The sequence below is a fragment of the Erpetoichthys calabaricus genome, chromosome 4 (assembly GCF_900747795.2).
Source record: "Erpetoichthys calabaricus chromosome 4, fErpCal1.3, whole genome shotgun sequence".
NCBI lineage: Eukaryota > Metazoa > Chordata > Cladistia > Polypteriformes > Polypteridae > Erpetoichthys > Erpetoichthys calabaricus.
This window is the reverse complement of record NC_041397.2, coordinates 6,972,223-6,999,280: the sequence shown is the minus strand read 5'-3', so window position 1 is coordinate 6,999,280 and position 27,058 is coordinate 6,972,223. Positions and strand designations below refer to the sequence as shown.

At 43.0% G+C, this 27,058-nt stretch overlaps 1 long non-coding RNA gene across 1 annotated transcript in view; it reads right to left on the bottom strand.

Moving 5' to 3' along the window:
- Positions 1-27,058, bottom strand: part of LOC127527476 (uncharacterized) — a 94,349-nt gene that overhangs the window by 23,616 nt on the left and 43,675 nt on the right. The window contains exon 2 of the long non-coding RNA XR_007934779.1: positions 2,165-2,466. This is a non-coding gene — a long non-coding RNA (uncharacterized LOC127527476). The remainder of the gene's footprint in view (positions 1-2,164; positions 2,467-27,058) is intronic.

Here is a 27,058-nt window from a genome sequence, read left to right as displayed (position 1 = left end):
ACTGTAGATAAGGGGCTGAGAACGGAGCCAAATACAGGCAGAAGGGCTGGCTAAGTGTAGGCAAAGGTGGCTTTATAGGTAGAGCTAAACGCAGAAAAATAAGTGACTAAAAGGGCTAAAGTGTGGTTAAGTGAAGGGTTAAATAGAGGCAATAGCTGTGGGTCAAATGTAAGGGAAAACTGGGGCTAACAGTGGGGCCAGTGGAAGCACAACAAGACTAACTAAGGAAGAGATTGAATAAAAGTAAAGGTGGGGTTAAGGGTGGAGCCAAATGCAGTGGTCTAAAGGGAGGGGTCAAACACAGGGAAAGAAGGAGGGGCTAAAGGCGGAGTCAAATACAGGCAAGCTCAAGTGTAAACCTGGCAGATGACAACTCCTTTTAATTCATTGATGCTGACATAATGGTGTATTTTATTATCATTTCATGGTGAAAGTTTAATGATCATTTAAGTCCTTCATTTCATTTTCATATGATTGTTGTACTTTTCTGTAATGTATTTTTTTCTTCTTTTTAATTTTTTGTTAAGTGCGACGGCAGTAATTTCATGTCATACAAATATGCAGCCAACCTAATAGGCAATTAAGCCCGTGAGACCTTTGAGAACTTTGAAGCTATGCTAGTGGGGCTGCACACTACTAAATATAACCTGAAACAATTTACACCCGCGATTTTATACTAAAGCAGCGATAATGACCAGGGTGTCGGAGAGTGAAGCGGCCTTAGCCGCCCGCGAGCTCATTTACTAGAGCTGGTCCCCAACAAATGGTTTCAGCTTCTAATCACAAATGGTGCACTAAGGTGTGAATACCTGGTGTTATCTTCTAGAGGACGTTCATTAGAGCCGAGCTTATTCTACTTCGAACTAATCATTATTAGCCCCTCACTCTATAATTAGCTCGTATGGCATTGACCACAGTAATGCACATTAATAACGGAATATGGCTTACAGATTCATGAGAAAAGTGTCATCGGATCAAGTGACTTGCTGAGCATCCCACAGAGCGCTGGTGGTTGAATTTCAGCAAATGACCTTGTGGTTTCAACTTTCACTTATTAGATTTTAGTAGAGACTGTGCAAATGCATTCATTCCTCGAATAATTATTTCAGAATTTAATTCGCTCTCTAAAAATAACATATTCAAGACGAGCAGACTAGCAGGTATTAATCCCGTATTTAAGCAGAATAAATTAGAATTATAAATAAGGGTTATAGTGTAGAAACCACAGATGGACTGGCCATAGGGAATTCTGGGTGGGCAGCTGTCTCTGTGGGTCCATACAGTCGGACCACATATTATAAAGCTGAGTGAGCAGAAGAGGGAAGGAAAGTGAGGGGAGGAGACTCAACCTGATTGGCCCACGCTGCATTCTCAGTGCACCAATCCAATCAGGGGTCGCCATCTTTAAAACCAAAGTGAAAACACATCTGTGCACAGTGGTCTAAATGAGGAACCACAAAATAATCACTTCAGGGTTCACCCCTTTAAGACGACGAGCCCAAATCATCACCGGGGGCAGTCAAATTCACAGGATTAGTTCAGTCGATATCAAGTGCCTGGGATGTTTCTAATGATGGTACCTGGAAGGTCCACCTTATGGTGAATCAGTATGATGGCCAGACTTACACCATGAAGACAAAAGAACATGCCAGGCAAGTCCATGAAAAATAAAAGTCAAGGGATGGGGACAGGAAAATTTTGGTGTTACTGAATAACCAGTGAAATCAAACATGATGAAGTAGAAAGAGAATGGGACAACTGGAAATCAGAAACTGAAGAAGAAGAAGAGTGAGGGGGGCCATCAAGAGTTTTATGCAAACACTAAAGGAGTCACAAGTTACAGTGACTGAAGGCACATAGGAGACTCTGAAGTCACCTGGCAGAAGGTTCTGTGGTCTGATGAGACCCAAATTGACCATTTTGGCCATCAACCTAAACACCACTGCAGATCATCCCTGCTGTGAAGCATGGCAGTGGAAGCATCAAACAGGTTGCGGAGATGCTTCTCTGCAGTAGGCTCTGGAAGGCTTCGTCTTCTTCTTCTTTCGGCTGCTCCCGTTAGGGGTTGCCACAGTGGATCATCTTGTTCCATATCTTCCTGTCCCCATCATCTTGTTCTGGCACACTCATCACCTTCATGTCTTCTCTCACCATATCCATAAACCTTCTCTTAGGCCTTCCTCTTTTCCTCTTTCCTGGCAGCTCTATCCTTAGCACCCTTCTCCCAATATACCCAGCATCTCTCCTCTGCACATGTCCAAACCAACACAATCTCGCCTCTCTGACTTTGTCTCTCAAACGTCCAACTTGAGCTGACCCTCTAATGTCCTCATTTCTAATCCTGTCCATCCTCGTCACCCCCAAGGCAAATCTTAGCATCTTTAGCTCTGCCACCTCCAGCTCTGTCTCCTGTGCCACCGTCTCCAACCCATATAACATAGCTGGTCTCACTACTGTCCTGTAGACCTTCCCTTTCACTCTTGCTGATACCACCCGTCTGTCACAAATCACTGCTGTCACTCTTCTCCACCCACTCCACCCTATCTGCACTCTCTTTTTCACCTCTCTTCCATATTCCTCGTTACTCTGTACTGTTGATCCCAAGTATTTAAACTCATCCACCTTCGCCAACTCTACTCCCTGCATCCTCACCATTCCACTGACCTCCCTCTCATTTACACACATGTATTCTGTCTTGGTGGTCCTACTAACATTCATTCCTCTCCTCTCATATCTCCACCTCTCCAAGGTCTCCTCATCTTGCTCCCTACAATCGCTACAGATCACAATGTCATCAGCAAACATCACAGTCCACGGGGACTCCTGTCTAATCTCGTCTGTCAACCTCTCTATCACCATTGCAAATAAGAAAGGGCTCAGAGCCGATCCCTGATGTAATCCCACCTCCGTCACTCCTACCGCAGACCTCACCACAGTCCTTCAACATCTGGAATAAGATGCTGCAGATGTTCTATCAGACGGTTGTGGCGAGCGCCCTCTTCTATGCAGTGGTGTGCTGGGGAGGCAGCATAAAGTAGAGGGACGCCTCACGCCTGGACAAACTGGTGAGGAAAGCAGGCTCTATTGTAGGCACAGAGCTGGACAGTTTGACATCCGTGGCAGAGCAACGGGCGCTGAGCAGACTCCTGTCAATCATGGAGAATTCACTGCATCCACTGAACAAGATCATCTCCAGACAGAGGAGCAGCTTCAGAGACAGACTGCTGTCACCGTCCTGCTCCACTGACAGACTGAGGACTATGTGAATTTCCCCTTGGGATTAATAAAGTATCTATCTATCTATCTATCTATCTATCTATCTATCTATCTATCTATCTATCTATCTATCTATCTATCTATCTATCTATCTATCTATCTTCCAATCAATGTACTGTACTGTACTGTACCACTGGACATTTTTCTAAAGAAAAGTCAGCAATGGAGAATTTTTTAGTGAGCCAAGAGTGTATATGAAGATGGTTACCAATCATTGTCATTAACAATGGAGGATGATATTTGCAGAAGTTTCATGCAAGTTCTACTGTGAGCCCATTTCAGAGAAACGTATGCTTCAAATTAAATTAAAATTTAGCAAGGCATTCAAATCCTAGAGCCGCAGTTCTGTTACTGTGTTAATCATTTACTTTTATTCTCTCTATCTCTCTTTCCCATTCTCTCTGTTTTTCTCTTAGGCTCTGCCTCTTCTGATAGCATCCTTCTCTTTCTCAAGCTCCACCCCTTCTGATAGCATCTCTCTCTCTCTCTGTCTGGCTTCACCCCACCTGGTCATGTTGCTGTCTTACTTTCTTACTCAGGCTAGACCCCTAATGACACTGTTGTACTCTCTCCCTCTCTCTCTCTTCTCTCTCTCTCTCTTTCTCTCTTTCTTTGGTTCCAACCCTCCTGATAGCAACTCTCTCTGTCTCTCTCTGTCTCACACATACACACACACTAAATCTCTCCAACTTCATCCCTTTTTACAGTGTTGCTGCGTCATTATCTCAGTCAGGCTCCGACCCTTCTTGGCTCTAAACTTCTTAAAAGTATCTCTCTCTTTCACACACACACACACACACACACACACACACACACACACACACACACACACACACACACACACACACACACACACACACACACATTTTCTCAGGCTCCACCCCTTCTGACACTGTTGCTGTCTCCCCCTCTCTCAAGCTCTGCTCGTTCTGACAGTGCTGCTGTCATTCTTTCAGGCTCCACCCCATCTGACAGGTTTTTCTCTTTCAGTCTCCACCCTTTCTGGTAGTGTTACTGTCTCTCTCTTTAATTGTCAGTCTCCACCCCTTTTGACAGCATCTTTCTCTCTCTCTCACTCACACGCGCTCTCTCTCAACCTCCACCCATTCTGACAGTATTTTGCTATCTATAGTGTTGTGCATTTTCAAAGTTATTGTCTGTTTTTACCTGCATTTTTATTACTCTTTAATTTAAAATTGTTTTTTGTCTGTCTATCTATCTATCTATCATTATATAGTGTCTTTCACATCTATCTATCTATCTATCTATCTATCTATCTATCTATCTATCTATCTATCTATCTATCTATCTATCTATCTTCTTTCTTTTTCTTTCAGTCTGCCCCTTCTGACAGCATCTCTCTCTCTCTGTCTCTCTTTCTATCTCAGGCTCCACCCCTTCTGACAGTGTTGCTATCTCCCCCTCTCTCAAGCTCTGCTCGTTCTGACTGTGGTGCTGTCACTCTCTTAGGCTCCACCCCTTCTGACAGGTTTTTCTCTTAAGGATGTCTCCCTTACTGAAAGTCTTGTCTCTCTCTCTCTCTCTCTCTCTTTCTCTGACAGGCTCCACCTCTTCTAACAGGTTTTTCTAGCTCACTCCACCCCTTCTGACAGAATCTCTCTCTCTCTTTCATTTTTACTCACACACACTGTCTCTTAGCCTCTGCCCACTCTGACGGTATTGCTGTTGCTCTCTCAGGCTCCACCCCTTTTGATAGTGTTGCTATCTCTCCCTGTCTCAGGTTCTGCTCGTTCTAAAAGCGGTGCTGTCACTCTCTTAGGCTCCACCCCTTCTGACAGAATGCCTCCCTTTCTGATAGTGTTGCTGTCTCTCTCTCTCTCTCTCTCTCTCTCTCTTTCTCTGTCAGGCTCCACCTCTTCTGACATATTTTTCTCTCTCAGGCTCCACCCCTGCTGACAGCATCTCTCTCTCTCTCTCTTACTTACACACACTGTCTCTCAACCTCTGCCTACTCTGCTCTCTCAGGCTCCACCCCTTTGGAAAGTGTTACACACTGCCCCTTCTGACATCTCTCTCTCTCTCTCTCTCTCTCTCTTTCTTTCTCTTTCTCTCTCAGGCTCTGCTCTTTCAGAGAATGGTGCTGTCACTCTCTTAGGCTCCACCCCTTCTGACAGGTTTTTCTCTTAAGGATGGCTCCCTTTCTGATAGTGTTGCTGTCTCTCTCTCTCTCTCTCTCAGTGGCGTAGCATAGTGGGGGCGGCAGGGGCGGCCCACCCCGGGCGGCACTTTTAGGGGGCAGCAAAATTTCACAATAAATAATAATAATATCTTGTAAAAAATCGAACCATACCTAAATAAGGGGGTGGCGGAATTTTCCTCCGCCCCGGGCGGCTGACACCCACGCTACGCTACTGCTCTCTCTCTCATTCTCTGTCAGGCTCCACCTCTTCTGACAGCATCTCTCTCTTTCTCTCTCTCTCTCTCACTCACACACAATGTCTCTCATCCTCCACCCACTCTGCTCTCTCAGGCTCCACCCCTTTGCACACTTTTTCTTTCGGTTGGCCCCTTCTGACAGCATCTCTCTCTTTCTCTCTCAGGCTCCACCCCTTCTGACAGTCTCTCTCTCTCTCTCTCTCTCTTTCTCTCTCAGGCTCCACCCCTTCTGACAGTCTCTCTCTCTCTCTCTCTCTCTCAGGCTCCACCCCTTCTGACAGTCTCTCTCTCTCTCTCTCTCTCTCTCTCTCTCTCTCTCTCTCAGGCTCCACCCCTTCTGACAGTCTCTCTCTCTCTCTCTCTCAGGCTCCACCCCTTCTGACAGTCTCTCTCTCTCTCTCTCTCAGGCTCCACCCCTTTTGACAGTCTCTCTCTCTCTCTCTCTCTCTCTCTCTCTCTTTCTCTCTCAGGCTCCACCCCTTCTGACAATCTCTCTCTCTCTCTCTTTCTCTCTCAGGCTCCACCCCTTCTGACAGTCTCTCTCTCTCTCTCTCTCAGGCTCCACCCCTTCTGACAATCTCTCTCTCTCTCTCTCTCTCTCTCTCTCTCTCAGGCTCCACCCCTTCTGACAGTCTCTCTCTCTCTCTCTCTCTCTCTCTCTCTCTCTCTCTCTCTCTCTTTCTCTCTCAGGCTCCACCCCTTCTGACAGTCTCTCTCTCTCTCTCTCTCAGGCTCCACCCCTTCTGACAGTCTCTCTCTCTCTCTCTCTCTCTCTCTCTCTTTCTCTCTCAGGCTCCACCCCTTCTGACAGTCTCTCTCTCTCTCTCTCAGGCTCCACCCCTTCTGACAGTCTCTCTCTCTCTCTCTCTCTCTCTCTCTCTCTCTCTCTCTCTCAGGCTCCACCCCTTCTGACAGTCTCTCTCTCTCTCTCTCTCTCTCTCTTTCTCTCTCAGGCTCCACCCCTTCTGACAGTCTCTCTCTCTCTCTCTCAGGCTCCACCCCTTCTGACAGTCTCTCTCTCTCTCTCTCTCTCTCTCTTTCTCTCTCTCTCTCTCAGGCTCCACCCCTTCTGACAGTCTCTCTCTCTCTCTCTCTCTCTCTCTTTCTCTCTCAGGCTCCACCCCTTCTGACAGTCTCTCTCTCTCTCTCCCAGGTCCCACCACAATTCCATACCCAAAACTCCACTTTGTTTAGCTATCTACTCCATGCTGAAAATGGAAAAAAACAGAGCAGGACATTACTGAAAACCTCAGACCCCCAATATTCAATGATGCCACAAAATGATAAGTAGGTTTAACCAGAGGTTGGCTGTTTTGTACTAAAAAGCTTGATTTTTTTCTCTTGCAGCTCTTAATCTTTTCCCAGCCCAGTTGTGTTCAGAAGCACTGACTTTTATTTTTTTAAACTGGATGTGTGTCTTCACTTGATGATTTGCATGATCGCCTTCGAGTAAACATTCTCCGCCTGATTCGCGGGGGCTGGCGATGTCAGAAGTTCTATTGATAAATACTCTCAAGACAGATAGGTGGGTCAGACAGTCTTTACCTACGGAAAGGTCAAACAATGTATTTTATTGATTTTCATATTATTTATTATTGACATGTTTGTTTATAAAATCACACAAAGGTCAGTGCACATGAATATTCGAGAATTAGCTTGACTAAAGCAATCGTTTACATGGACCTGGAATCCATCATACAGAAACTGCATGGCAATTACCGAACGCATTTTCCTTTCCCCATTTGTAAGTGTCCACATTTTGCTGGTAATAGCTCTGTGCTTTACCATTTTGAGTTATTTGCACTCAATATTCTCTCTTTCTCTAGGCTATGATTTCTAGCGATGGCGAAGCCTTGCTTTACACTGTAAGGAAATGGATCATTTATATCCCACCTTTTATACTTGGCAGTAACGTTATATGAAGGTGCAGTAAACTGAAAATCGCTGAAATATGAATAAGTAAAGGGTTCCGGCGAAATAAGATGGCATTCTGGGGGAATATGGGTGGCTTTTACTTAAGTAATACATACGGTGGGGGAAATAAGTATTCAACATAAGAACTTTTTTTTCAGTAAACGTATTTCAGCAGCTTTTAAGAGACGGACGGCAGCTCAAAATGGCTGGGACACCCAAGGGATGAAAGGTTGGGTGAAGGCACCTTCATTAGGGCACTGCCACATGCAGAACACTAGATGGCAGCTCCCCTGAATTGCAGCAGACTCCAACTGGGCACCATAGTATTTGAAGTTCTACATCTCAGCCCAGCTGGGTACTGCGGGTGCCATTTAGTATGAGGTTTCCGGGCCAACCCGGAAGTGCTTACAGACCGCGTGGGCGGAAAAGCAGAAGTGCTTCCAGGTTGGCCAATATAAGAGGACTTGACGGACCTCCCAGCTTGCTGGGAGGAGTGGAGGAGAAAGAGGGAGAGAATGAAGAAGAGTTGCGTGTGTTGCCTGTTATTTACTTGGGGGTTTGATGGTGGAGAACATTTTACAAAGAGTTTCCTAAAAATAAATAAGCTCTTTGTGCTACTTTTAACTTGTGCCCTGTGTCTGTTGTGTTGGGTTTGAGGATCAACAGCACCCTCTAGTGCCCACAAGCTATGCACATGAAATTTGCACCGGACATTGATGTCAGTAAAACCACACACAGCCACAAATATTGTGATATTTCCAGTGCATAAGACAGTTAAATGAAGTCTCACTCAGGCGCACCATTGGATAAGCGTTTTCAAGACATGTACTACCACCCCGGGTCGAGAGGTGGCGCTGGCACTGACCTCATCCTCTTCTATTACCTCCACAGTGCAGAGGAGACGCCCAGTTGACTCCACCCAGTTATATACCCCACCCAGAAGGAGGTGTCATTCGATAGGAGAGGACAGAGCTCCTCCCCCTTTTCATCAGAACTGTAGAAGATGCTCAGCTTGTTATCTTACATCAGTCCTACACCTTTCTTGATAGAAGCCTGGTTCTTATGTCAGAGCACAATTTTTCGTCAGCGTTCCAGACCATCCAGCCTCACATACTATTTGGGTAAAATCAACAGTATGAATGTTAACCATTCTATCACATTATGGACTCAGGACTTTCTTTTTAAATTGGTCACAGTCAGTCAAAATACATAACACTTTTTCAAAAGTCATTCATTCAAATACAGGAAGACAGCAGGAGTGTGTCGCAGCAACAACAACAACAACAACATGCAAACAATGTATCTCAAAGTGCTTTAAAAATGAAATAAAAAATGAAGTTAATATAAAACAGAAGCAAGCAAGATTCGGGGGATGAAGGGACGCAGGGAAACGGAAAATTTACAATTGACGTTCAAGGCACGAATAAACACATTACAAAATACATTTAATGATGAGATGTATTGTACAAGATACACAATTAATGATGGTAATCAATATTCATTTTATGATTTGAAGAAAACATCATGAAGGTGTTGTTCATTTCTGACAGCCTGTTGTGGAAATTCTGCATTGTTCGATGTCACATGTCAAGGGGAATGCCAGCGAGTTCCTCTTCAATTCTCCTTTTTAGTTTAGCAATGGCTGCAGGACGTGTGCAGTACACGTGGCTTTTAAGATGTCCCCACAGAAAAAAAATCACAAACAGTGAGATCTGGGGATCTCGGGGGCCATGGATTGTTACAGGTACCTTCCAAAAACAATCGTCGAATAGCCGCCATCGATTATCGGGCAGTATGTGAAAGCGGCTCCACTTGGGGACTTCTTTTTAAAGGCTGAACTCGTTTTCTTCACAATTACGCACCCGTGTTGTAATCACATGGGCAGACGGGACACGATCAGGACATTCTAACTAGTAGTGACGTTTGCGCAGCAGTCAGACTATCACCATTCTTATAAAAGGCTCTCACAGTGAATGTTCGTTGCACTTGTGGTCGAAGGTTCGAGACAACAGCAGGCAGACACTGTCTTGATCAAATAGAAATCTTTTAATTTCTTTTTCTTCTTGGTAAGCAGAGGTCTGTACAGAGCCTGTCAGCAAGTCACTGACAGTATCACGTCACACACCGTTCGGTTTTTTACAGTTGGCTTTAATAATTTCTCAATCACGTATGCAAAGCTTATCTTATATTTGCAGCTTCACGAGCAGCCCTTCCTTACTGGCGGAGTAACTTCTTCTTTCACTAACTAGGACAGGGTGCGGTCCCCCAAAAGCTGACCTACCCTTTATTTATTTCTTTTATTCACCTTGTGACTATTTTCTACATTTAGGCTCTAATGCTGAATAACTTTTAACTTTCTTTCACAATCTTAATACATTCATATGGCTAATAAAAAGAATTCTTATGCTTGCAAATACATATACATATACATTTTCTTAGCATCAGCTGGGGTACATAATATATTTTCCATCCACCCAAATGCACACAGATAGTAATCACCAAGGCATTTTAGACTTGTTTATCCAAATACAAAATATTCATTGCACTAAGGCATTTTCCCAAAATCTTCTTCCCCTCCCTTGGACTAGGTTAAAAGCCCTCAGCCCAAGATTCTTTGTTCAAATTATTATTTTAATACACTGATTCAAATTTTATTTTTCCACACACTCCACTCCACTGCTCCATGATAACTAATGGCAAGGGGTCCTAAAAGAGGTCACATCAGTCCCAAACAACTGCCCGCGCCCCAGGTTCGCCAACACCTAGTTCCAAAATTTCCCATTTGCCTGTGCCACCCTGTATTACACAGATGTATAACAAAGAAAAAGGTAAGGTCGGATGACCAGGAGAACAGAAAAAACAAACAAACAAAAAAAGAAAATCTGCAAGGGTCCCAAGGCCAAAAGACCACCCAGCCCTCACTGGGCATTCTACATAACACAAATGTTCTAAATCAGACCTTGTGGGTTTCAGGCTTCACATAGAAGAATTTGATGATGGTGGTCATGTGGGCATCTGGACTACCCGCCATTCAGTTCTATCTCATATTAACTTACAGGGGGGTAAAAGACAATACCCTATTCTAATAGCAATTCTTCTACAGGAGTCAAGCAGACACTCATATGAATTTAATTTGAAGCATTAACTTTCTAAGATTGGCTCTTACAACTACTGTAATGCCATTTTGTCTGGCATCCTAAAAAACATACCCATTGTTTGCAAGTTACACCAAATTCTTCTGTAAGGATAATCACTTGTTTTAAGTCCACTGAACATATTACACTGACTCTAATCCCTGTCTACTACCGTACACAATAAAGAATATCGCTCTTAGTGTTTAAAGCTCTCCACAGTCTCACTCCTCCCCATCTCATGTGATCTTTTTATGGACTTTATACCCCGTCCCGCACTCCCAAATCCTCAACTGTATCTTTACTTTATGTGCTACACATTCAGCTTTATTGTATGGGAGCCAAGCTTTCTCTTACAGCACTCCGCAACTCGGGAATTGTCTCATCCCTTTACTCAAATTGGCCAAATAGATTCACAAACGACATTTAAAACAATTCTTAAAATGCAATTCTTCAAATTGGCATCTTATATATAAATGTCTAAGTGTGGAAGTGATTGTGTCTGTCTGTCTGGCCTGGAAGTGAGAGGTGAAGTCGGGATAAGAGCTCCACCACCGAGGATACACAAGCGAGGCGAGCACATCGATAAAACGAAACCTCAGAAGAATGACAGTCACTGAGCCGCTAATACAGAAGCGAGGTGAGCACATCGATAAAACAAAACCTCAGAAGAATAACAGTCGCTCAGCCACTAATACAGAAGCGAGGCGATCACATCGGTTAAACAAAACCTCAGAAGAATGACAGTCACTGAGCCGCTAATACAGAAGCGAGGCGATCACATCAGTAAAACGAAACCTCCGAATATAGACTCACTCGCTTAGCCACTAATACAGAAGCGAGGCGATCACATTGGTAAAACAAAACCTCCAAAGAAAGACAGTCGCTGAGCCGCTAATACAGAAGCGAGGTGAGCACATCGATAAAACAAAACCTCAGAAGAATAACAGTCGCTCAGCCACTAATACAGAAGCGAGGCGATCACATCGGTTAAACGAAACCTCCAAAGAAAGACAGTCGCTCAGCCGCTAATACAGAAGCGAGGCGAGCACATAGGTAAAACAAAACCTCCAAAGAAAGACAGTCGCTTAGCCGCTAATACAGAAGTGAGGCGAGCACATCGGTAAAACAAAACCTCAGAAGAATGACAGTCACTGAGCCGCTAATACAGAAGTGAGGCGATCACATCAGTAAAACGAAACCTCCGAAGATAGACTCACTCGCTTAGCCACTAATACAGAAGCGAGGCGATCACATCGGTAAAACAAAACCTCCAAAGAAAGACAGTCGCTTAGCCGCTAATACAGAAGTGAGGCGAGCACATCGATAAAACAAAACCTCCAAAGAAAGACAGTCGCTGAGCCGCTAATACAGAAGCGAGACGATCACATCAGTAAAACGAAACCTCCGAAGATAGACTCACTCGCTTAGCCACTAATACAGAAGCGAGGCGATCACATCGGTAAAACAAAACCTCCAAAGAAAGACAGTCGCTTAGCCGCTAATACAGAAGCGAGGCGATCACATCGGTAAAACAAAACCTCCAAAGAAAGACAGTCGCTGAGCCGCTAATACAGAAGCGAGGCGATCACATCAGTAAAACGAAACCTCCGAAGATAGACTCACTCGCTTAGCCACTAATACAGAAGCGAGGCGAACACATCGACAAAACGAAACCTCCCAGGAGAGAGACGCCCAGAGTAGTTACTTTCAATTACCTGACATTTCTACATTTCAATTTTTATTTTCTGACGATTTCAATAGTTTCTAGGACCTTTTACAGCACGGGCTTACACAGCTAGTACTGAATATGATTTTATTATTTGTCAAAGAAGTTGTAAGTTTGTTGCTTCTTTCTTGCTCTATTGCTGCTCATTTCATTTTTATCTGTTCCTTTTTATATTTTATTGTTGTTTAATTCTTTATAAAGTGACCTTGAGTGTTTAAATATGCACTCAATAAATAAAATGTTTTATTATTATTATTATTATTATTATTATTATTATTATTACTTGGACTCCCACCACAACACACTTCCAAACAATTATATGACTCATTAAAAGAAATTGGGAGTAGTCTCCCCTCGACTTTCTCGTGTACTCATATATGGGGACAGCTATTTAAGGAGTAAACCTCAAGACAATGATTACATTTTTATATATTATGTACATTAAAGAATCATCAACAACAAATTAAATCAAATGAATAAAAATTGAACAATTAAAGTAAAGTTGACTAAATTGGACTCTACAGCTAGCTGCATGAATAAAAGGTAAAGTACCACTTCTGGTTAGCAGAAATAGCCCAAAAGTTGATAGAAATCTACGTTTTGTACCTAAAACTTGTATGCAAAATTTGGAGGACCTAAGTGAATGTGTACTCAAGTTATTGTGTTTACACACACACAAATAATTCCAGAAATGGCACAATCATATGAAAATGTTTGTGAACCCCTCTCAGCCTGCATAATAATTGACTCTCCTTTCAACAGTAAAGATAACAGTGGTCTGTCTTTCATTTCCTAGGAACATCTGAGTACTGTGGTGTTTTCCGAACAGATTTTTAATGATGCAGTATTTAGTTGTATGAAATGAAATCAAATGTGAAAAACTGGCTGTGCACAAATGTGGGTCCCCTTGTCATTGTGCTGATTTGAATGCCTGTCACTGCTCAATGCTGATTACTTGGTTGATGAGCTCGTTAAGCCTTGAACTTCATAGACAGGTGTGTCCCATCATGAGATATAAAGATATTTAAGGTGGTCAATTACAAGTTGTGCTTCCTTCCCTTTGACTCTCCCCTGAAGAGTGACAGCATGGGATCCTCAAAGAAACTCTCCAAAGATCTGAAAACAAAGATTGTTGAGTCTCCTGGTTTAGGGGAAGGCTACAAAAAGCCATCTCAGAGGTTTAAACTGTCAGTTTCAATTGTAAGGAATGGAATCAGGAAATGGAAGGCCACAGGCACAGTTGCTGTTAAACCCAGCAGGTCTGGCAGGCCAAGAAAAATCCAGGAGCGGCATATGAGCAGGATTGTGAGAATGGTGACAGACAACTCACAGATCACCTCCAAAGACCTGCAAGAACATCTTGCTGCAGATGGTGTATCTGGACATCGTTCTACAATTCAGCGCAATTTGTACAAAGAACATCTGTATGGCAGGGTGATGAGAAAGAAGCCCTTTCTGCACTCGAGCCACATACAGAGTCTCTTGTTGTATGCCAATGCTCATTTAGACAAGCCAGATTCATTTGGGAACAAAGTGCTTTGGACTGATGAGACAAAAATTGAGTTATTTGGTCAATTTAGTTATTTGGAAGAAAAACACCGCATTCCAAGACGAACACCTGCTACCTACTGTCAAATTTGGTGGAGGTTCCATCATGCTGTGGGGCTGTGTGGCTAGTTCAGGGACTGGGGCCCTTGTTAAAGTCAAGGGTCAGATGAATTCAACCCAATATCAACAAATTCTTCAGGATAATGTTCAAGCATCAGTCATAAAGTTGAAGTTACTCAGGGGTTGGATATTCCAACAAGACAATGACCCAAAACACAGTTGGAAATCTACAAAGGCATTCATGCAGAGGGAGAAGTACAATGTTCTGGAATGGCTGTCACAGTTCCCTGTCTTGAATATCATCGAAAATCTATGGGATGATTTGAAGCAGGCTGTCCATCACATTGAACTGAACTGGAGAACATTTTTTTATAAAGAATGGTCAACAATACCTCCATCCAGAATCCAGACAGTCATCAGAGGCTATAGGAGGACAGTGTCTAGAGGCTGTTAGATTAGCAAAAGGAGGCTCAACTAAGTATTGATGTCATATCTCTGTCGGGGTGCCCACATTTATGCACCTGTCTCATTTTGTGATGATGCATATTGCATATTTTCTGTTAATCCAATAAATTTAATGAGAAACAAAAATCCAAAGAATTAAGAGGGATCCCCAAACTTTTTCATATGACTGTATTTTCATACTCAAGGAGGTCTAAAGCATCGAGATTCATCAAAATCTCGAAATGGTATGTTTGGAGGATTCCAATACTTTCCCTATGAGAAAGTATATCGAACTCAGCGAGATCTAAAATATCAAGATTCATCAAAATCTCGACATCAGATTTTTGGGCAATTAAAATATGTTCCCTATACTTTGTATACAAGAAAGTCAGGGAGGTCTAAAACGTTGAGATTCGTCAAAATCTTGACATCAACTCTTTGGACAATTACAATACTCTCCCCATACTTCATATATGAGAAAGTAAAAAGTGGCTCATAACCCTAAGTGCTCAACAGTGGTAACCATCTTACCCTTTTTGGGTTTTGATTCTTAGTTTGAGAAACCCAGCAATAGATGACACTCTCCACCATCATGGTCTCCAGGCACAATCACCCCAAAAGACTCCATTACTGAAGATAAGGCATGTCTAACCTTATTTTAAGCCGGCTACACAACATTTGGTGAAGCCTGCGGATTGCTGGGAGAATGTAGTGTGGTGAAACGAGACAAAAATCTAACTTTTAGGCAACCATACAGAACAGAACAGGCAACACTATAAAATACAGACCACACAAACAAGATGGCCAGATTAGTTTGTGAAAAAGGGACTGCAGAATTCAGGGTAAAGGTCTTGTGGACAGACGAGACAAAGATAAACCTGCTGTGTCAGGGTGATGTCAAGAGTAAAGTGTGGAGACGAGAAGGAATTGCCCGTGATCCAAGCAGACCATGTCACCTGTTAAACATGGTGGTGCTGGGAGTGTTATGGCTTGGGCATGTATGGCTGCCACAGGTTCTGGCACACTTCTCTTCATTGATGATGGAACTGCTAATGGTAGTGGCACAATGAATTCCGAGGTGTGTAGAAACATCTCATCTGCTCAAGTTCCTGCAAGTACCCCTGAACTCATTGGACAGGACTTCATGCTATGACAAGATGATGGTCTGAACACACTGCTAAAGGAACACAGGAGTTTCTCAAAGCTAAGAAATGGTAAAGTCTTGAATTGCCAAGCCATTCACCCGATCTGAATTCATATGCTGAAGAGAAAACTTATGGGGACAATACCCCCGAAACACACAGCAGCTGAAGAAGACTGCATTAGAGTATCACCAGAGAAAACCTTCAACACCTGGTGATGTCCATGAATCGTCAACGTCAACCATGAATTGCTTGCAAGGGATGTGCAACAAAGTCCTGAATATGACAACGGCTTTAATAGACCTGCCATTGATGTGTCCAAAACATTATGGTGCCCTGAAATGGGGGGACCGTGTAGAAAAAGTGTCTGAATACTAGGAATGAGAGATCGCAATTTTTACTTTCTTGTGTACTAAGTATAGGGAAAGTATTTTTAATCGTCCAAAACTTCAATGTCGAGATTTTGATGAATCTCTATGTTTTAGACCTCCCTGACTTTCTCATATACGAAGTAACGATGGGTCGCAACCCAAAAAGGGTTGATGGTTTGCCACTGGTGGGTCACTTAGGGTCATGACCCACTTTTTACTTTCTCATATACGAAATATAGGGAATGTATTGGAATCGTCCAAAGATTTGATGTCGAGATTTTGATGAATCTCGATGTTTCAGACCTCATTGACTTTCTCATATATGAAGTAACGATGGGTCGCAACCCAAAAAGGGTTTATAGTTTGCCACTGTTGTGTCACTTAGGTCATGACCCACTTTTTTACTTTCTCGTATACGAAATATAAGGAAAGTATTGGAATCATCTAAAGATTTGTTGTTGAGATTTTGATGAATCTCGATGTTTCAGATCTCCCTGACTTTCTCATATATGAAGTAACGATGGGTCGCAACTCAAAAAGGGTTGATGGTTTGCCACTGTTGGGTCACTTAGGGTCATTACCCACATTTAACTTTCTTGTAAATGAAATATAAGGAAAATATTGGAATCATCTAAAGATTTGATGTCGAGATTTTGATGAATCTTGATGTTTTAGACCTCACTGAGTCCAATTTACCTTCTCATAGTGGAAGTATTGAAATCATCCAAAAATCTGATTTCGAGATTTTGATGAATCTCAGCGATTTAGACCTTCCTGATTTTCTTGTATATGAAGTGTAGGGAAAGTACTGGAATCCTACAAAAATTCCATTTCGAGATTTTGATCAATTTTGATGTTTTGGACCTCCCCGAGTCCGAAAATACCATTTTTTGAATTATGTCCGTGTGTCTTTCTGTGTGTGTGTGTTTGTATGTAAACACGATAATTTGAGTATGTTTTCACTTCGGTCCACCAAATTTTGCATACAAGTATAAGGTACAAAACATAGATTTCTGTCAACTTTTGGGCTATTTCTGCTAACCGGAAGTGATACTTTACCTTTTATTTATGCAGCTGTAGAGTCCAATTTATTAAACTTTACTTTAATAATAATTGTAAAATATATTATTCATTTGATTTGATTTGTTGTTGATGGTTCTTTAATGAGCATAATATAAAAATATAGATATTGTCTTACGATTTACTCCTCAAATATCCATCCCCACATCTGAGTATACGAGAAAGTCGAGGGGAGACCACTCCCGATTTTTAAATTTGAATACATTTCGAAATCTTCCTGAAAACACATTCATTTTTTCATTATGGGTTGTGTAGCGTAGTTTGATGGGCAAAAATGGCAAATTTATGCATTTAAAATGAAATCTATAACACGGCGATTGTTACGTCAATCGCGACAATGATTACGGTGCCCTAAAATGGGGTACATCTAGAAAATGAGTTGTGTGACCCAAATGTCTGCAGCTTCCCTTAAATGAAAGTCTGCAGTGTGCACTTGAATCGCAAGGTCTGACTTGCTTGATTTGTAATTTTAAACTGTGTGGCAGAGGGGCAAATCAAAGTAAAATGTGTCTTTGTCCTCAACATTATGGAGGGCACCGTATATAGTGAGTGTGCCCTGCGATGGATGCCATTACACTTCAACCCCTGTGCCACCACGCATTGGGATAGGTGTGTGTAGCGAATGGAAGTGTAAATGGCCAGATGCTGGGCTGTCTTAATGCGTGGGTATGCTGTGCAGATTCTCGGACCATAGTGGCCCCATGCTAATCCATGTATGCTGTGAGCGCTGAGTGGTTGTGAAGGTAAGGGCCCCCGGGGCACTGCTTTGCCCGGTGGGCCTATAATGCTGTTAAGACGGCCCTGCTCATCTGGAATATGATGGCTAAGTTTGGAGGTGGATTGGCAGTAAAGATGGGAGGTTTGAATACACAATGGGTGGTCTGAAAATCGAGAGTCCACCTTATGAGAAGAATTTAAGAGTCATAGTGAACTCTAAGCTATCGACTTCCAGACCGTGTTTAGAAGCCATTAAGAAGGCTAACAGAATGTCAGGTTATATAGCACCTTGATGTGTGGTGAGTACAAGTCACAGGAGGTTCTGCTCAAGCTTTATAACACACTGGTGAGACATCATCTGCAGGGCCGTATTAATGTATGGGCATGCTGGGTAGTTGCCCAGGGGTTGCCCCAGGTTGTGAAGGTAGGGGACCCCAGTGCACTGCTTGGGCCTGTGGGCCTATAATGCTGTTAAGATGGCCCTGCTCATCTGGAATAAGATGGCTAAGTTTTCAAATGACATCAAGATAGGTGGATTGGCAAAGGGACTTGGACAGCAGGCTTGGGGGGATATGTGGACAAAGAAATTTAATGTCAGTAAATGTAAAGTGTTACACGTAGGAAAGTTTAAATACACAATGGGGGGTGGGGGTCCACCTTATGAGAAGAACTTAGGAGTCATAGTGGACTGGACACTATCAACTGCCAGACAATGTTCAAAGCCAATAAGGAGGCTAACAGAATGTCAGGTTATATATCGCCTTGATGTGTGGTGAGTACAAGTCACAGGAGGTTATGCTCAAGCTTTATAACACACTGGGGAGGCCTCATCTTGAGTTCTGGGTGCAGTTTGGGTCTCCAGGCTACAAAAAGGACATAGCAGCACAAGAAAATGTCCAGAGAAGAGCAACTACAGGGGATGAGTTATGAGAAAAAGATGAGAAGGCCTGAGCCTAATGCTTGCATTAACTTTAGGTCTTGTTAGGTCTCAGTACACAAAGAGATGTCTGAAAATCGAAATTCCACCTTATTAGAAGGATTTAGGAGTCATAGTAGACTCCACACCATCAACTGCCAGACAGTGTGCAGGAGCCATTAAGGAGGCTAACAGAATGTTAGGTTATATAGCGCCTTGATGTGTGGAGTACAAGTCACAGAAGGTTCTGCTCAAGCTTTATAACACACTGGTGAGACCTCATCTGGAACAAGCTGGGTAACTTTACAGATGATACCAGACTAGGTGGGTTGACAGGTAATCTCAAGTCCGTTGAATCATTACAGGGGAACTTGGACAGAAGATAGCCTTTGGGCAGATGAAATTTAATGTCAGCAAATATAAATTGTTACAAGTAGGAAGTAAAAATGTGAGGTTTGAACACACAATGGGAGGTCTGAAAATCAAAAGTCCACCTTGTGAGAAGGATTCGTAGTAGTAGAACTCAACACTATCAACTGCCAGACAGTGTTCAGAAGCCATTAAAAAAGGTAACAAAATGTCAGGTTATATAGCGCCTTGATATGTTGAGTACAAGTCACAGGAGGTTCTGCTCAATCTTTATAACACACTTGTGAGGCCTCATCTGGAACAAGCTGGGTAACTTTACAGACGATACCAGACTAGGTGGGTTGGTAGAAAATCTCAAGTCCGTTGAATCATCACAGAGGGACTTGGACAGCAGATAGCCTTTGGGCAGATGAAATTTAATGTCAGTAAATGTAAAGTGTTACATGTAGGAAGTAAAAATGTGAGGTCTGAACACACAATCAGAGGTGTGAAAATCAAAAAATGAAAATGAAAAGGACTGAGGAGTCATAGTGGACACCACACTATCGACTGCCAGACAGTGTGCAGAATCCATTAAGAAGGCTATCAGAATAGATAGATAGATAGATAGATAGATAGATAGATAGATAGATAGATAGATAGATAGATAGATAGATAGATAGATAGATAGATAGATAGATAGATAGATAGATAGATAGATAGATAGATAGATAGATAGATAGATAGATAGATAGATACTTTATTAATCCCAGGGGGAAATTCACAGAATGTCAGGTTATATAGCGCCTTGATGTGTGGAGTTCAAGTCACATGAGGTTCTGCTAAAGCTGTATAACACACTGATGAGGCCTCATCTGCAGGGCCGTCTTAACGCATGGGCACACTGGACAGATACCCGGTGTGAGGGCCTGGCCGATCGCTCCCGCTCCCGTTGCCCTTAAGGCTCTAACTTCCTGGCTGACCTGTAACTGATAAGAGCACGGTGCCATTCATGCTGAATGAGTAACGCACATTACAACAGGAAAATGAAATGCGCAGATGAAAGATGAGATGACCTTGCGGCAGCCTTCTTTGTAAGTTATCCTGAAAACAGCTGTTAATGGGACTTCTTTATCTTCTTGAGCTCATTGTGTGTATTTAAGCAGCACTTGACATTTTTAAATTGTCATTTAAGTCTTTATAAGTAAACTGACTCAGCTTGTCTCACACACACACACTTGCCTGCCGCACACATTTAATGATTCAATGCCAGAGTTTCAATCAGTAATGGTGCTGGGATTTCATTAAAGGGTGGGTCTTACGTTGTCATTTGTCACTTCAACGTATAGTAAGTGTCCTTTTCTTTAATGATTTATGTTATCATGTTGAGGTCAAGTGGGATTAAGGACCTGGTCTAAAAGAAATGTTGGGACACCAGCCGGGGTGTCCCACTTAATTCAACAAACAAAACTGACAACAAAACAAATGCGCAATGGCATTAAACAACAGGAACACAGGCTTTAGCATCCTCCTGGTCAGGAAATGCTGCCTGGTTGAGCAAGTCTGGCTTTTGCAGGGTGAGAAAATAAATTCTTCTTTGTTGGTGGTCCAGAATATTCACGATTGTGTTGACAAATATGTGAAAATACCAAATAGTTGAGGAGCTCCAACTTGCAGTGTGGCTCAAACTAAAGTGAGGGAAGGGGCGTGGCTTTATAGGACTCCGCCCAGAAGGGGCGGAGTCATTTGCTCTCACTGGGCGTCTCCTTGGAGCTGTGGAGGCAGAAGCAGGTGATAATGTTAGTGACAGCACACCCTCTTGTCCCGGAGTGGTATTACATACCTCCGAGGTGCCTGGAAGGAGCGCTATATGAAACCGTCTATGCCAGTGGTTCCCAAACTCAATCTTGGGGACCCCCTGCGGCGGCAGGTTTTTGCTCCAACCAGATTCACAATCAGTGATAATAATCGATAACAACTGATCTCATTTAATTAGCAGGTCTTTTTTACTCTTCTCTTATTCTGCATTCGGAAAAACACAACAGTATGATATTTACATTTATAAGACATTTAGAAATATTTGCATTTTGTTCAAAAGCTATAAATGCTTCACTCTCGTTTGTTGTTTTCATATTATTTTCCTCTTTTCCTGTGTAATTTGCTCCCTTCATTTAACCCTAATAGTGACCATTACCAACCAGCACAGCAGACACCCGGGACGATGAAAGCAGGAGCGACTTCAGTGTCAGACCCGGCAATTAGTGAAATAACCAGAAAATACTGGTAACGACTTAAAAAAAGACGACATTGTTGTCCATAGCCTCAGAGCCACCACTCCACCTAAATCCTAAATATGCCCCCAAAACACTTTAATTTCATTTCAAACTCATCTTAATACATTACTCTAAAGCAGTGGTCCCCAACCTTTTTGACAGCAAGGACCACTTTACTAAATGATAGATAGATAGATAGATAGATAGATAGATAGATAGATAGATAGATAGATAGATAGATAGATAGATAGATAGATAGATAGATAGATAGATAGATAGATAGATAGATAGATAGATAGATAGATAGATAGATAGATAGATAGATACTCTTTTAATCCCAGGGGGAAATTCACATACTCCAGCAGCAAAAAATATTAAATTAAAGAGTAATAAAAAATGCAGGTTAAAAAACAGACAATAACTTGAATAATGTTCAACGTTTACCCCCCCTGGTGGAATTGAAGAGTCGCATAGTTTGGGGGAGGAATGATCTTCTCAGTCTGTCAGTGGAGCAGGACAGTGACAGCAGTCTGTTGCTGAAACTGCTCCTCTGTCTGGAGATGACACTGTTTAATGGATGTAGTGGATTCTCCATAATTGATAGGAGCCTGCTGAGTGCCCGTTGCTCTGCTACGGATGTCAAACCGTCCAGCTCTATGCCAACAATAGAGCCTGCCTTCCTCACCAGTTTGTCCAGGCGTGAGGCATCCTTCTTCTTAATGCTGCCTCCCCAGCACACCACTGCGTAGAAGAGGGCACTCGCCACAACCATCTGTTAGAACATCAGCAGCATCTTACTGCAGATGTTGAAGGATGCCAGCCTTCTAAGGAAGTACAGGCGGCTCTGTCCTTTCTTGCACAGATAATCAGTATTGGCAGTCCAGTCCAATTTATCGTCCAGCTGCACTCCCAGGTATTTATAGGTCTGCACCCTCTGCACACAGTCACCTCTGATGATCATGGGGTCCATGAGGGGTCTGGTCCTCCTAAAATCCACCACCAGTTCCTTGGTTTTGCTGGTGTTCAGGTGTAGGTGGTTTGAGTCGCACCATTTAACAAAGTCCTTGATTAGGTTTCTATACTCCTCCTCCTGCCCACTCCTGATGCAGCCCACGATAGCAGTGTCGTCAGCAAACTTTTGCACGTGGCAGGACTCCGAGTTGTATTGAAAGTCTGATGTATATCTGCTGAACAGGACTGGAGGGGGGGGGGGGGGGGCAGTTTTATACACAATTTACATAACATTTCTATTATTATTAAAGTTATTAAGCAGTTCGCATACGTTTGCAACCTGAGATTTTTCTTCTTTTTTTGCATATAACAAAGACGTATGCTTTGCATTTGCCATTCCAACAGATTGCATATCACAAACATTAACACTGTTATCGTTTTTTCGTGTCTGCCGTTTCTATAGGAGGGTGACAATGACTTAAATTCCAATGGATGTTTTTCAAATGTTGACAAGCAATAAGCAAAAGGTATCACTGAAAACCACAGAAAACGAAAACAGCAAAAAAAAAAACAGTACGAGGAACGTTCGAAGAAAGAATTTTTTTTACAATGTTTCTGTTTGGGGATCGTTGTGCAAACGTCACAACTGAGCTGCGACCACAGATCTAACTGCTCTGTGGATGATTCGTTCAGGCATTTCAAGGTCACTTCGTTGTAATGAAAGCATCTGCTGAATGTACTTCGTAGTAAAGCGATTTCTATAGACTCGTGTCATATGGGGAAACTGTCGGGACCGTAACAATACTTTGTTGTAATAGTCTCTCACCTCGGTCTCTCTCCCGCCCGCCAAGCGTTCTGAAAAGTCTGAGTGAGTCTCCGTTGCCGGCAGTTCTCTCGCGGCCCGGCTGTCAGACGGCTCTGAACACTGAAAATCTGAACACATTTCTCCAGTTTTGATGTCACTACACTGGTTACCTATATCATTCAGAATTGACTTTAAAATTCTGCTTATGGTTTATAAAGCTTTAAATAATCTCGCCCCGGCTTATATATCGGAATGTCTGACACCTTATATTCCAAATCGTAACCTCAGATCCTCAACTGAGTGACTCCTTAGAATTCCAAGAGCAAAACTTAAAAGAAGTGGTGAGGCGGGTGGCCTTCTGCTGTTATGCACCTAAAATCTGGAATAGCCTGCCAGTAGGAATTCGCCAGGCTAATACAGTGGAGCACTTTAAAAAACTACTGAAAACACATTACTGTAACATGGCCTTCTCATAACTTCACTGTAATTTAATCCTGATACTCTGTATATCTAATTCATTATAATAACTATTCATTCAAAATTTGTACTAACCCCTACTCTCTCTTCTGTTTCCTTTTCCGGTGTCCTGTTGGTGGTGGCGTGCGCCACCACCATCTACCCAAAGCTCCATGATGTTCCAACAATGATGGATGGATTAAAAGCCAGAAGTCTGTATGACCATCAGCATCAAGTGACTCCGTGAGAACCCTAACTACAAAGAGGACTATTTCATTTTTGTTATGTAGAATGCCCAGAGGGGACTGGGTGGTCTCGTGGCCTGGAACTCCTACAGATTTTATTTTTTTCTCCAGCCTTCTGGAGTTTTTTTTTTGTTTTTTTCTGTCCACCCTGGCCATCGGACCTTACTCCTTTCTATGTTAATTAATGTTGTCTTATTTTAATTTCTTATTTTGTCTTTTATTTTTCTTCTCTTCATTATGTAAAGCACTTTGAGCTACTTTTTGTATGAAAATGTGCTATATAAATAAATGTTGTTGTTGTTGTTGTTGGCTGCGGCCCGGTAGTGGGTCGCGGACCGGTGGTTGGGGACCCCTGCTCTAAAGAATGTAAAAGTAAACCCTGTGGTGGAGTGGTGGCTGTGAGGCTAGGGATCTGCACTGGCAATCGGAAGGTTGCCAGTTTGAATCCCGTAAATGCCAAAAGGGACTGTTGGGCCCTTACCCTGCAATTGTTAAGTGCTTTGAGTAGTGAGAAAAGCGCTCTATAAATGCAAAGAATTATTATTATAAACCTGTATACTGCACAGCACTCTACTGCTATGTCTCCCACAGTGCCGATGTTCCCCAATATGTACTGGAATTAATGCAAGCGCGTTTTCTTTGGTATAAGTAGGATAAATACGTAATAATTTAATTTAATTTAATAAAAATACAGTAAAATGTACACATATGCACCAATAATGAATGATATTGATTGAAGATGATGATGATGAATTAACTGTGCAATACAATGAAGGTATGTAATGAAGATAATGACTGCACAGCAAAGCAGAGGATTCACAGCTCCTCGGGTGGCGCCTCTTCTTCAGGAGGAGTCGTATCTTCTGACGGGTCTTTCATGCTGGCTTTTCTTGATAGGTTTGAGGAACATTGTGATGGTAGGTCACGGCATAACTTTTCAGTTCCAGTAGTTCAACCTTCTCCTGGAGTGTCTTAAACTTCTTCTGGTACTTCGGTTCATTGCCAGAAGCCTTAGAAGGTGCAGAGCATTTGGGCAGCATCTTACAGCATTAAGAAGAACAAAATGAAAAACAACACGAGAACTCTCAGCGAAACACTCGAGACAGCTAATGTTATGATGCAGGAATGCTGGGCTGCATCTGCCGGAGATGTGTCACTGGGCAACAGCCAATCAGCAGCAAGGAGAAATGAATAACGCTCTCAGATTGGCTACTTTCACCATCCCAAGCTTTCTTCTACAGTTGCTTTGTGTTCTCTCTACAGTACGGTGTTGCCATGAAAAAAGTAATCAAAAAAATTGCGGAACGATATTTGCGGTTTTTGCTAACAATTATGAGTTACGTTCTAAGGAAAAGTCCACGGCAGACTTCTGAACTACTGTACGGCTGCACGATAAATAATCCCACCCCAGTCCCCTTACGGTGATGTACAGTAAACACAAACAAACCACAAGAATAAACACTCTGTCCTTATACAGTCCTTTACAGCAATAACAGGTGACATGAAATGGTCTGAAGATAAGAATCCGTAGAAAATGAGTGAAACAGTCCTACCGGTAGTCCTGAGCGGTGAGGGGTGAGATTTGCAGGGTCGCTTGCACGACACACGACGATTAATCCACCACTACACACACGACAGGCAGGCAGGCAGGCATGTGACAGTTGTGAGGGATGGCCGGCCATTTACCCCGGCCAATACCCCCAGGCCGCTAGATGGAGCCCTCCCTGTAGCATGGAAGTACCCCGAAGACCAGCAGGGAATTATGGACAATGGAGTTTTTATTCCCAACCCTGCTGGACACCGTGGGGCCCACCAGAGGACGCTGCAGGGAGGCTCAAGGACTTATACGTACCCTATAACCCGGAAGTGCGTCATGATCATATGACCAGAGGGAACGTCGTGTTTCCGGGTTGAAAAGAAGGACTTTTTATCTGACCCGGAAGTAAGATGGGAAACACTTCCGGGTCAGGGAATATAAAAGGACGATGGGAAATCCCAGACGTTGGAAGGGGTCTGGGTGGAAGGGTGGCAACGCGTCTGGGAGTGGAGGATTGGTTATTGGAATTATTATTATTACTTGAGTATTGTGGAGTGGAGGGTGCTTTGTGCACATTTATTATTATTATTATTATTAATAATAAACTATTATTTGGACTTTTATCTGGTGTCTGACGTCTAGTCTGAGGGTTCAAGGGGTCACGGAGACCTTAATCTGTCACACAGTCCATTCATCCTAACGTGAAACAATCGACTTTTCAGTAGACACGTCGCACTGGTTACACAAAAACACCGACCTCCTGTTGCCCCGTCAACATTCCCACCGGCATCTTTCGTCCCCCAGCAGCCCCTAATTCCGTTCCTGTCATCCTATGTGAGTAACCCCCGTGGGCTGCTGGGAAGTGAAGCCCTGCTACAGTTTTGCTGTCATTAATGGGTTTCTTTTATAGGGGCATTCAACTGCTTTTATGAAATTACAGAGCGTCCTCCATTCTTAATATTTTTTGCAGGCCGTCTGTGGTGTCGGTTTATGGCTGGTTGTCATCCCTGATACTGGCATCTCGCAGGATGAACACACAAACACACACATCAGGGCCAACTTAGCCTCACCAATCCGTCTCACCTGCAGGTCTGTGGGAGGAAAGCCATGTGAACATGCAGGAGATCAGGCAAAGCCCACGCAGAGAGATCCCATGGCATGAACGCTGGTCACCTTGCTGCCAAAGCCCACCTTCAGAAGAATGAAAACACAAAAAGGGCCAAATGGAAGAAGCAAACGCTGAGCCACAGCATCACTTAGACCAAAATCTGAAGCAGGAAAGTGAATTCACCAAAGACATGATGAGACCGGAGCTTATTATTCATTTGTGAAGTTTAACAGTCACTCTTCATTCTCTATTTGTCTATAAAGTCCTCCTTTTAATTTTGGTCCCACGTCCTCCTTTCTCGTTTCTGAACTGGATGCTTTTTCCCCTCGTCTAGTTTATCTTTCTCCGCTGGCGAAGCAGGAGTTGGGAAATGAATCATGTGGATGGAGATAAGCGTCCCTAATAGGCGCAATACAACAGCACATCAGTCAGCATCTTCAAAAAGTACGTGATGGGAGAGCTCTCGAGGGAACAAACTGCTCAGGAAACCGGAGAGGAAGAAATTCAGGCCCGAGTCGGAGATCAGTGGAGCTGTCCCAGGTTCAGGTAACTCCACAAAGCTGTAAACGTCTCGGAGTGCGAAACGCAGTGTGAAGTTTAAAGAGTGTGG